This window comes from Pipistrellus kuhlii, unplaced genomic scaffold (genome assembly GCF_014108245.1).
Source record: "Pipistrellus kuhlii isolate mPipKuh1 unplaced genomic scaffold, mPipKuh1.p scaffold_m20_p_5, whole genome shotgun sequence".
Classification (NCBI taxonomy): domain Eukaryota; kingdom Metazoa; phylum Chordata; class Mammalia; order Chiroptera; family Vespertilionidae; genus Pipistrellus; species Pipistrellus kuhlii.
This window is the reverse complement of record NW_023425551.1, coordinates 10,394,660-10,408,063: the sequence shown is the minus strand read 5'-3', so window position 1 is coordinate 10,408,063 and position 13,404 is coordinate 10,394,660. Positions and strand designations below refer to the sequence as shown.

Sequence of the window (13,404 nt, the reverse complement as noted above, 5' to 3'; positions counted from 1 at the left end):
CATCAACCATGCAAGGTATTTTACTTTTATTTATAAGCCCTTATTTTTTGAAGAGATAAAAATCTTACATGATATAATATTTACAAATGGAACTGTAAGTAAGAAAAAATAAGACCAAAAGACTCAATAATAAGTGTGTACCCAGGTGGTGAGAGCCCTTCGGAGCCGGAGCGGAGCGCGGAGTGCGGGGCCTCCAGATCTTACTGCAAAAATGAAACCTGATGAAACACCTATGTTTGACCCACGTCTACTCCAAGAAGTGGACTGGAGCCAAAATACAGCTACATTTTCTCCAGCCATTTCCCCAACTTATCCTGGAGAAGGTTTGGTTTTGAGGCTTCTTTGTACTACTGATTTAAATAGAGGTTTTTTTTAAGGTACTAGGTCAGCTGACAGAGACTGGAGTTGTCAATCCTGAACAATTTATGAAATCTTTTGAGCACATGAAGAAATCTGGGGATTATTATGTTACAGTGGTGGAAGATGTGACTTTAGGGCAGATTGTTGCTACAGCAACTCTGATAATAGAACATAAATTCACCCATTCCTGTGCTAAGAGAGGAAGAGTAGAAGATGTTGTCGTTAGTGATGAATGCAGAGGAAAGCAGCTTGGCAAATTGTTATTATCAACCCTTACTTTGCTAAGCAAGAAATTGAACTGTTATAAGATTACCCTTGAATGTCTACCAAAAAACGTTGGTTTCTATAAAAAGTTTGGATATACAGTATCTGAAGAAAACTACATGTATCAAAGGTTCCTAAAGTAAAAATCTTTTTAAAAAGACATTTGTCTAAGGAGTTAATGCAACAAGATTGTATACCCTTCCTAAAGTTAAAATAGTTTGCTTCAACCCAGTGACCTCCACAAATAGTGGGTTGAAAAACCATTGTAGTACAACAGATGTGACATTTAGAAGATTACTTTGGGCTGGTGGAACATGCTGTAAATTTAGGTTACAAATAAATATTATAGAGGATAATTTTTAACCAAAGGAATATATTTTTAACTTGAATCTTTCTTGCATTGTATTTTTCTAAAATTTGGCTTTATTTCTTGGTAGACTATAGGAGAGGAGTTTGCTATCTGTACTGCTCATTTTAAGAAACGCATTCAATGAATAAGGCTATTTACCACATTCTTAAAATTAGTATTTTTGGTTCAAAGAAACATTTAAATATGAATGAATGTATGTAATTTCCCATATATTACTTGAAATTGGATACATTAGACATAACTACATGTAGTTCAGTACTTTTGTTGATCCTAATGCTGTATTGACAAATAATCTGGCCAACCTTTTAAAATAGAAATGAAAATTAACTTATAAAATGTGATGACTCAAATTAAAACAATGTAAATGTACATCTAAATGTTTATATAATTCTAATGTAGGCAAAGTGCCACCTGTGTTATGTGTAAAATATAGTATTTATTTAAAGTAAGAGCAAATATAAGGTACTTTAAAACAATGAGTTAGCAAATCCTGGCATATAAAAGAACTATCAATATTATTCTGCTCACTATCCTTTTTTGTTTGTTTTTAAGTTGAAGCAGATATTAGTAGATATGTTATTAATGGTTCTAATCTTTTGCATTCCATGTTACATCATTAAACCTGTTCATATGGTGAATAGTCTTTTGTTAGAATCCTAATGTCAGCTTTTCTTGAGTCTTCTTTTGAACTATTATGTCAAGTCATGGTTCATAACATTAGTTTTGTGTACTCTTTATAAAATGAATTTGGAAAGCAAAGATCACTTGTTTCTCATCCGTTGGTTCAGACCTACCTCAACTGGATTTTGGCTTTCTCTCCATGCAGTAATTAAAATTGGTTTCTATAATAAAACCATAGAAACCCAGCCCTGGCTGGTGTTGCTCAATTGGTTGAGAGTCATCCAATGCACTGAAAGATTACTGGTTCCTTTCCCATCCAGGGCACATACCCAGGTTTCAGGTTTGATCCCCTGGTTGGGTTGTGTAAGGGAGGCAACCAACTGATGTTTCTCTCTAATATTGATCTTTCTCTTTCTCACCCTCTCTAAAATCAATAAAAACATATTTAATAAATGAATGAATGAATGAAACCATAGAAGCCCTTCACCAATAGAGTGTGAACTATTTACCCACTGATGACCTACATGGATGAACTGAACTGTCTCTAATGCCATGATAGGTTTACCAAGTACACCCATGTTAGAAAATAAGCCTAATAAAAGGCAAAATAAAATTCTTTTATTACATTTCTGACCACTGGACAATTTGATGCAAAACTATGTACAAAGTTGGCATTTCAACAAATTACTTTTTTCCCCTCCCCAACAAATTCCTTTAAATGGTGTTTTTAAGGTCTTACTTTATATCCCCCCTAAAGGAAATAGCTACAAGCAAGATATAGAATATAAAAATTGTGTTATGAGCATAGAGAGCAGGCAGACAGCTCAGGGTATGGGGGTTTGGAGGGGTGGAGGGGGATGGGAGGAAGTGGAAGAGGGCATAGAGGGGATAATGGTGACAGGAAAAAATATTTTAATTGTGTCATGAGGAAAATTATGTTCTATATCAATTAGTTAATCAGAGTGTGTTTATGATTTTCTAAGCCACACTGTTAGTAAATCTGAGTAAAAATAAAAACATGTTGTTTAACTATATTCACAAATTTGAGCATTGTTTGCTTTTGAAAAAGTATAATGCAATGGAAGGTGTGATTTTTATTGTGCCCCACATAATTGTGTGTATTTGTATACCATTGATTCTAAGATGCATTTTTTGGACACGTTAACATTTTGGTAATCTGGGTGTATTTTATGATCAAGGGCATGTCATAGTTTATTCAGTAATATTTTGCCTTTTAGTAGTATCTAAAATATTGGTCTAGTAATGGCATCTTATATTTGATGAAGAAAAGTATGTAGGTGAACTAATGGGGAGAAGAGGCACAAAGCAAGAAGTATTTTTTTAATGGGATGGAAACTGTGCACAGAGCACCTACCATTTCTTTCAGGCATGTATTTCCTCACCCCAAACTTTAAACTTGATAAATTAAAAATATACTTGAGCTGAAATTTGCACCTTGCATTGATTACTGACCATAGTTTGTGTGTGTTCATAATGTATTGGAAGATACTCTTTAAGTGCTTATCAATTTCCAATATTCATTTATCCTTCTTAATCTGTGGGAATAAAACTAAGTTACTTCTACCTAGAAGCCAACAATCTAAATAAAGAAATTCCGAAGCATGAGCAGTATAAAAATAAAAAAAAAAGACTCAATAATAAGATCAATACAATAAAACCATGTAGTACTAGTGAAGTGGTCGGCAAACTCATTAGTCAACAGAGCCAAATATCAACAGTACAACGATTGAAATTTCTTTTTAGAGCCAAATTTTTAAAAATTAAACTTCTTCTAAAGCCACTTCTTCAAAATCAACTGCCCAGGCCGTGGTATTCTGTGGAAGAGCCACACTCAAGGAGCCAAAAAGCCGCAGGTGTCTCACAAGCCTCAGTTTGCCGACCACGGCACTAGTGGATTGCAAATATATCCTTGGATGTTTTAGCAGAATTTGAAGTTGTGCTCTCTGACACTCTCCTGGAAATAGTCACTTATAAGTTCATCAGATTCTTTAGCAGATATGTGAGCTAGAGTTAGAACTGCTATTTGCTTGTGAAAACAGAGGTGGCCTCAGAGAGACACCCAACACGGCATAAATTCACCGTTCCTTGGCTCTGTGAACTGAACAATAACATTTCTGGCAAGATTAAGAGGCTCCTTACAAAAAATATTCAACCCCTTCCTAACATGTAGCAAATAAAATAAGATTTAAGTCCCTAGGACTTACTCCAGGTAGCTTAGCAGAGCAAGTTTTAATCTCAGCTATTAAAGAAGAAATAACGGACTGTTATTTGGATCTGCGTAGCTTGACTCCACTCCAACATTCATTACCTGGACAGCAAAGTCCACTTTGGAGCTATGAAAAGAGACAAGGGAAGCAGAGCTGGAGAACTTGTTACTGAAGATAGGGCTGACCTTATTGCTTAGCCAGCAGGAAGTGAGCAGTTCTCAAGCATTTGTAAATAAGTCTGAACTAGTAGTTTTAGGCCAAAAAAAGCTTGACTTTAAAATGACTCATCCTTGCTTCTGGCTGCTAGATAGTATTGAGAACATTAGAACAGAATATGAGATAAGGTTCTTAGATAACTGAGACTCCGCAGATTAAACATTACACAATGAATTAAAGAATCCAGTCTCTTATCTGTCTCTTATAATAGCTCCATAGGATCAGAGATAAGATCAAAGATCAGGAAGATAGAACAGAACTACAAAAGAACTAAACTTGCACACTTTTTTTTTATTATTAACAGCCTATGTATAAGCCTATGTCAAAGAAATAAGAAGAAAATGACATAAAGGAGACATAGGGATATTATAAGACAACACTGTGATGGTGATTAACTGTAACTGCCTGCCTTTATGACAGCTGGCATTTGCAGAGTCTGGCAGAGCTTCCACTCTGTTCTCTCTGTAATGGCTTGCTAAACGTCCAGTGTGCAGAGGTCATGGGCATCTCACTAAGGAAGAGTAATGCATCTTCAAGTCTAACAACAGTCTCCATGTGAGGTGATTCATGAAAAGTATTCTCAGAGTGCTTTTTTACAAGAGCCACCTCATCAATCTGTGTTTCATTACCAGCTTCCTAGCTACCTATGAATTCCATCATCAGGCAGAGGGAAGGAGTTGGGGAGGTAGAAGTGGGTGAAGAGGGGGAAATAATGATGGAAGGAGACTTGACTTAAGGTGGTAAACACACAATATAATATACAGATGATGTACTGTAGAATTGTATACCTTAAACCTATATAATTCTATTAAGCAACTAGAGGCCCAGTGCACACTTGTGCACTGGGGTGGAGGGGTCCCTTGGCCTGAGCCTGAGCCCTTTTACAATCCGGGACCCTCACTATTTACCACCTGCCTGTCCACTGCTTCTTACAACTCAGCTCACTGCTCCTTAGCGCTGCTGCGGAGGCGGGAGAGGCTCCTGCCATGGCCACTGCACTCAGCAGCTGTGAGCCGACATCTGGCTGAGCAGTGCTCCCCCTGTGGGAGCACACTGATCCTGCATTGGGCATCTGCCCCCTGGTGGTCAGTGTGCATCACAGTGACCAGTCATTCTGGTCTTTCGGCCTCAGGGTCACTTAGTCTTTTATAATATAGATGTCACCCCAATAAATTCAATTTTTCAAAAAAGAATTATATTTAGTTGATGACATGTTTAAAGTAAACAAACGGCATGTTGCAAGTATTGCTATGTTTGCCTCTGTCTCATCCATCTAACAGAACCACCAGATTTATCTATTAAAATACACTTATCCTGAAAACTTGACTGATTACCTACAGAACAAATTCCAGTGTTAGAGGGGCATTCATGGCCTTCTGCTATTAGGCAACAACTAACTTTTGCAACCTTACTTCCTACTTTATTTCTTTATGAGTGTTAAGTATAACTAAATTAATATATTTGCCAATTCTCAAATGCATCATGTTCATATTCATCTCTGTATATTTCCCCAAGTATTCCCCAACCTAGAATGCTTTTAACAATGCCTTTTCCTTCTTTCAAAATCCTCCTATGATCTTCTATGAATATTTTTTCTTAATCCTTTCCCTAGGTAAAATATAATTGCTCTCTCCTTTCTTCCCCTTTGGTATCTTATTTTCTCTTTTAGAGAGCATTTGTAATTTTTAATTAACATCACCTTTGGCTATTTAATAATATTCTTTTCTTATAGTGGGGTATATTTGCCACACTAATAAAACACATGTGAAGTTTTTGTTTTTTTTTAACTTGGGGATAAACTTACAGAATGTTTTGAATTTAGAAGAAGATATCCAAAATGACACACTATTTAGAGAAAAGGATGGAGGGACAGTCCATAGGTATATGGAAAAGAAAACTATAAGATGAAAAATATCTATATCCAAGTGCTTCAATTTTCAGGGAAACAGATATTCTATGTTTCTGAAATGCTGTTGTGTGAAAGACAGTGTATTTGGTGGAATGTCATTAATCCTGTGTTCAAGAGTTGGTATAAGGACCGATGGGTGCAAAAGTCAGAATTTAGCTTAATTTAAGCAAGATCTTTGTGGCTAAACTCTCAGATTTAACTGGGCTGCCTGATAAAGCCTTGCACTGGCAGGCTTTGAATGAGTACAGATAGACACTACATTATCATCTCTAAAGGCGACCATAGTAATAGCATTATGTAAGATGGTGTGTGTAAACTCTAAGTTTCCTTCAAATGCTAAGATTCTGAGTCCATGTATACACTAAGCTTTGGATTATAGCAGTGGTCAGCAAACTGCGGCTCTTGAGCCACATGTGGCTCTTTAGCCCCTTGAGTGTGGCTCTTCCACGAAATACCACATGCACGCGTGCAAATACAGTGCAATTGAAACTTCGTGGCCCATAAGCAAAAGTCGGTTTTCATCTCTCAAAAGCAATTTCAATTGTTGTACTGTTGATATTTGGCTCTGTTGACTAATGGGTTTGCTGACCACTGCATTATACCATGTGACATAACATATGCTCCTGTATTGTGCAGCTGCTAAAACTGATTATATCTGTTTGAGGCCAATAGCTCAATACAGAATCACATAAAATACCAAGAAACAGCCTCCTTGTTAGATTAGACAGTTCATATTAAGATGCTGTCTGATATTTTAATATACAGCTTTCCATTCACTTGGACTTGGTTAATAGTCTAGAAAATCTATAGGAGAAAAAAATCAGATATCTGTAACCCTCAAATATTTATAGTATACAACTAATCATTTGTAACTTACCAACATTTGATCAGATTTTAGAAGAAAATTAACTTCATTAAAACAGACTGGTATGGACCATTCTGTCATTTTTGTCCATACACCATAAAACCCTCCTCTGAACATCTATAAATGCACAGTACATTAATATCATAAATACAATTTATCATTAGATCTTGACCAAATGAAAATACATAAACCTTTTCAACAAAACCTTTTCCAGAGAGATTTTACCATCCATAACAACATATTTTTTTCAAGAATATATTTAATGTCATTCTAATTTAGGTTTCAAATTATTGTCTTTCCAAAACTTGTTTTTTTTTTTAAATAAGCATGCTTGTTTTTTTAAAATAAGCATGATGAGTTTTGTTCTACGTGGCATGACAGAATCCTTACTTGCTATCTATACAAGCAAACAATGAGAGCAAAGACATGGGTCAGTGACAAGATCATGTTTTAGAAAAACAATGTGACCACCATGTCCAAGGTACCAGTTGGAGGCAAGGCCACTGATTTGTCTTTTGAAATAACCAAATTGAAAGATCGCAAAAATTTAAATGAAAAAAAAATGTGGTAGAAAAAAATATTTTTTATCATCACTTAGCCTGCCACTAATGTGGACTTTCTGAGTCTCAGAGCTTGGTTGCTATAAAAATCTCTCCTAACTTCCCATTTTTCCAATTTCTTCCTTTAAAATTATCCCACTGAACAGATATTGGTAGGATGAAATCATGAACAGATGAACAACATCACATTCATTTTTTATGATTTGTTCTCCTACTCAAAATATAAATTGATCTCCATTCTTTATAATATGTAATTTAAATTTAAAATTCATTCTGCTGAAACCAGTTTGGCTCAGCAGTAGAGCGTCCGTCTGCGGACTGAGAGGTCCCAGGTTCGATTCCGGTCAAGGGCATGTACATTGGTTGCAGGCACATCCCTGGTCGGGGGTCGGGGGTGTGCAGGAGGCAGCTGGTCCATGTTTCTCTCTCATGGACGTTTCTAGCTCTCTAACTCTCTCCCTTCCTCTCTGTAAAAAATCAGTAAAATATATTTTTAAAAAACAAAAAAGAATAAATTTAAAATTCATTCCATTTTGACCCCAACCTGTCAGTTTTCTTCAACTTTTCTTGTCACCATATATAAAAACTTCACATCTATTAATCTTCACCTCTATCTTTAGCTCTGCTCTTTCCTTTATCTCTTTACATATTCAACTCTCCCATAAAGCCATTCTATCATTTTATTCCATACACCATAAAGCCCTCCTCTGAACTTCTGAATTTCCTTCTGTAAAATTTACTTTGTCATTTATTGAATTGATTTTAATAATATAAGGGTATAATTGGCAGGCAGAACATGTATTGTTTAAAAGCATAACTGTCTTTACAAGGTATCAATTGTGTCTACTTTGTCTTTTACTTAATTCATCTATCACTATTTTATTTAGATTTGCATAAGAATGTGTTTTTAAATAGGGCTTATTGATGGCTGCCTGACTGAATTTAACTTCCTTCCTCCTACCAAAAACTGTTTAGTACATGCCAAGTATATTAGCATAATATTTTGGATTATATGCTTTATTATTCCAAAGCATATTTACATTTCAACTGGCTCTGCTTTCCTGGGTCTTGCTGTAAATTTCCTTTGTGGTCCCCAAATGTGACCCATCACAGCTATATGTGTTAGCACTGCATAATTTTCTTAAGATGAGCAGCTGCAGCTGTCAGATTCTATTAATTTACTCATCAAACTATGTTAATATTATTTTAAAATAGACACTAACATTTATAATGTGGTGCATTGTATATTTAATTGTCAAATAATTGGCTTTATGTTCTGCAGTATAATATGAATGTTTTAAATAAAGTTATTGATTAGAAAATCTAGAGCCCTAGTGCACAAAATTCATGCACTCGGGGGTCCCTCAGCCCACCAAGCCTGTGCCCTCTCCCAGTACAGGAGCCCTCAGGTGATGTCAGACTGACGCAGAGGTGGGAGAGGCTGCCGCCACCACCGCTGCTCTCGCCAGCCATGGGCCTAGCTTCTGGGCTTCTGGCTGATGGGCACTCCCCCTATGGGAGTGCACTGATCACCAGGGGGCAGCTCCTACATTGAGCGTCTGCTCCTGGTGGTCAGTGCACATCATAGCGACAGGAAATTCCATTGTTTGGTCAGTTTGCATATTAGTCTTTTATTATATAGGATATCATGTTTCCAAAGGTAAAATGCATATACTGCAAAAAGTAGAAAAAAGAAAATTTCACCATAGCCCAACTGCTCTCATAAAATCACTATTTATGCTCCAATGTATTCTCTTCTCATTTTTAACATGTTTTAACATAAATGTGGTAACATTTACATTTATATCACACATATTTCACTTAACATTATAAATAACCATTATCCATATTATTACAAACTCTTTGCAAACATTACTCCTAACAGTTGAAAGATCATCCATCATGGAAACAATTTGGTATTGCAGATTTTGCTTCATGGAGATCTATATTTTCCAATGGTTCACGGATTCTGAGGCTGAGAACTGGCCCAGATTAGGAAACCAAGCATGGCAGTCTAACAATACTGGGATAGCTGCCTCTAATCCTTTTCATTTCTTTAGATTGAATATTTGGAGCAATACTTATTGTTTCCCTATCCAACTTCCCCAAAGAAACACCATTTAATTATGACATCCATAGCTCCCTGAAAATCAGGTCCATATGACTGTCACTCCTACATTGCTACTCATTATAACAACTGTATTTAACATATTTCATATTTTTAAATGCCATACCTGACCATTATTTCTGAATCTTATCATACTCATTGCTCAGGAAGTCCTTTCACTGACTTTTTCTAATACATCCTCTCTTTCCCATAATCCTTTTTATAAATTTTATCTTTATTACTGAAAGTATTACATGTGTTCCCCCCCCCCTTTGACCTCCCTCCGTCACACATCCACATATCCCCAGGTCTACCCCACTACTGTCTATATCCATATGCTATGCATATTTGCACATAAATTCTTTGGTTAATATCTTCCTGTACTCCCTATCCCCTTCCCTCTGCAATTCATCAGTCTATTAGATTCCACATAAGAGTGAGATCATGGGATACTTGTTTTTATCTGACTGGCTATTTCCCTTGAATCTCTCAAATACCTGAGACATTGCACCCTCCAGTGTATGCTCTCCCAAGAGTACCCTTCCTATTTCACCACAGGTGAGAGTTATAAGAATTGCAGTTCTATGACATGCCTGTAGTCCACCCACAACCAGTGATATGATCCTCCTTGCCAGCCAGCTGGTGACTTACTTAGCGGAAGTGAATATTGTCCTTGCCATTGAGGAGCTTATTATCTAGCTGAGAACAGTGAGGAGAGATGTGTACCTGAATCATGTCTTTATAAATCCGGTTTCAACAGAAAATATTTGTGATATTCCAAAGAGTGAAAATCCCAGGAGCCTTATACTAGGACTAAACAAATGCGTTCTGTATGGTTTAGAGCACCTATACTTGTTATAGCCATATTTAATCACTATCTTACAACCTGGAAGAACAAAGGCAGGGACTACAAACTTCCAGTAGAAAATTGCCTACATATTTTCATAATTTACAAAAAGTGTGTGGGGGAAGCTCTCATCCCACATAGCTTCAGTCAGTCGGTTTTGTATGAGCTGCCAAGTTAGGCTGATTAATTACAGTGCATTGTATAATAATCATATTTTGGTCTAAAAGAATGATCTTGCTTTATACATTTACTTAGGTTCTATTCTTGATCACAGGGCAGGAAAGAAGTGCATGGGAAGTGCTTTCTCTATGTATCATGCCAATCTCTTCCATGTATGTTATCTTGTTTAATCCTCATAATAATGCCAGGTGGAAGGTGTTAATCCCAGTTTTTAGATGTGATGACAAACAGTGGGGTCGATGAAGTAATTTATCTAAAATTGAAATCTGGATGTGGCAGATGCAAGCTGTAAACCCAGGAATGCTTGAATCTAAACGTTGACCTAATCTTGCAATTGTCAAGAGGAAAGCTCATTTTGCTTTCAACTATATCCTTTATAATTGTTCTCCAAACAACTCTCTATGAAGAAAACAGGTCATCAAGACATTTCTTCCCCAGAAGTTTGTTTGGGCAAAGAAGATGATCTCCTTCTTCCTTACATGGCCTCGAGATACAAATCAATGTCCCTTCCCTCACCTTAAGAACATTTCGTGTTTTAAAATTAGATTATAAATCTCATTTGGAGATGCCTCCAAGAGGAAAGAAAAGGGAGAGGACAGTTTTAATTTCAGTGCTGATACATGAGCTGCCAGTAAACAATTCCAAAGCAGGAGCTAATAATAGAGAAAAAAGAAGTCCCAAAAAGAGAATCTTGGGCCACGTGAAAAATGTAGCAGGGAGTTAAACACATAAGCTATGGGACTCAGAGATAATGAAGGAAACTTGGACTTCTGTGAGGACTGCGACCTATTTTAAGAAGTAGAGGGGCTTACTTTAGGCTAGACTAGAAAACTCAAGCTGCAAAGATAAACCACAACAATGGAATTTGCGGAGCTCTCCATGGTGCTGCTCAAGTCAGCCAAAGCCTCCTTGGATAGTTTCCACAGTGTTGAAGTCCTGTTAGCTCTCCTTTGAGTTAAGGTCCTTTCCAGATCTAACTACTTATGAAAATAGAAGACAGCCTCTTATTATTTATGAAGGAATGTTTTTATTCTCCTTACACTGACTAAATTATATCTCTAATTTCTGCATGTAGAAGTATCCCACTACAATGTTGACCATCTACCCCAGGTTGAAAAAGCAGGCTTCAGTCACCACTGAATGTCTACCAGTTGTAGGAAGCCTATTTTCCTAGTGGAGTAAAATGTGCTTTCCTTAGCCACCTTAGGAGAGACAATGGGCTGAGCAGAGGCATCTCTTTGAGGTCTTCTTCTGAAACCAGGCAATGAAGGTGACTGAATCACTACCCATTTGCAAATAAACTTGGCCTTCTAATACTTTTAGACTTAAGTTATATCTTCATAGACTGATTTGCAAGAATACCTCCCTCCCATCAGCCCCCCATCTTGCTTTGTTGTATAAAAGAATACAAGATGGGTCACCAGCAACTCTACTGGAGCCATCAGAGAAAATTTGCCCAGGGTTTTCATTCTTTCCATGACTGCTGAAACCAGCTCAATTTGATCTGGAAATATGGCCTCAGTATTTGCCAATAGTGTCCATCAGTATGCAAAGGATACAGGCTCCATTAAGTTGGCCTAAGTGAACTTTCTTAAGTGGGTCATAAACACACAAACAATGCTAGCTCTTTGTACACTGCAATTATGAGTGTTTTAAAGTAAATGGAATGGTGATATAATTATAAAAATATCCTTGTTAAAATTCCTATTATATGCCAAAACTGGTTTGGCTCAGTGGATAGAGCGTCGGCCTGCGGACTGAAGGGTCCTGGGTTCGATTCCGGTCAAGGGCATGTACTTTGGTTGCGGGCATATCCCCAGTGGGAGGTGTGCAAGAGGCAGCTGATCGATGACTCTCTCTCATCGATGTTTCTAGCTCTCTATCTCTCTCCCTTCCTCTCTGTACAAAATCAATAAAATATATTTTTAAAAATTACTATTATATTCTCAGTGACTTCATCTTTAAAGTTTGTGGCTTATTTCCCCGCAGGTATATAAAAGTATTCATGCTGATCTCTGGTAAAAAAAAAAAAAAAAAAAAAAAAAAAAGAGTATATCCATTGGAATTTTGCTTCTTAGAAATACCTTTTTTCATATTTCACTCCAGAAAAAAAATCTCTGGAGATTTAGATTAAAGAACTATCACCATATAGGAGCCTAAGAATTTCTTTTTTAGTCTCATATAAAAGTAAAATGATAATACATGACTTCATTTCTATCTTCATTTCTATTGTCCTGTTATCATAAAGTAGATAATGATTGGCTTTAAGGTGTTAAGGAGCTTCCCAGTCAATATGGTGGACTGAATAAGCACAATTTCCTCACCTTTTTCCACAAATGTAAGTGACAGTAAACAGTAAACCTATAATAAATTTACAACAGCATTGAAAACTGAATGAGGTGGAGTAACCTTATGTCAGACATTTGATAAAATATTGGGAGATGAAAAATGTGCTTTTGATTTCCATTTCCAACAAGATGACATAGTCTTGCTTTCCCCTATTTTTCTCATTAAGTACAACTTAAAAACCTGAGCATTATCCTATCTAATAAGGAGGAAATATGCTAATTGACTGCCACGCCTTCAGAGATGGTGCCCACAGCTACAAGATGCCCAGTCCTCTGAGCCCTGCCAGAGCAGCAGGTATGCAGCACAACTGGATCCACCCCCAGGCTGGTCTGGCCAGTCTGCCTGCCTGCCTCCAGAGTTCCCTTAACCCTTTAGATGCCCAGGGCTGACCAGGGGCACAGGCAAGCCCTGAATGTTGGCTGCCCAGCTACCCAGGGCCACCAAAGGCTCACATAACCAGGGGCTGCCTTAACCAGGGGCAGCAGAGTCTTGCACTGGCAGCAGCAGAGGTGTGATGGGGGCAAACCC

At 37.1% G+C, this 13,404-nt stretch overlaps 1 protein-coding gene and 1 pseudogene across 1 annotated transcript in view; one reads left to right on the top strand and one right to left on the bottom strand.

Moving 5' to 3' along the window:
- The window catches only part of CLVS2 (clavesin 2), a 60,092-nt gene that overhangs the window by 25,680 nt on the left and 21,008 nt on the right, over positions 1-13,404 (bottom strand). The gene's annotated exons all lie outside the window — the stretch shown is intronic.
- On the top strand, positions 141-1,753 carry LOC118705724 (annotated as a pseudogene).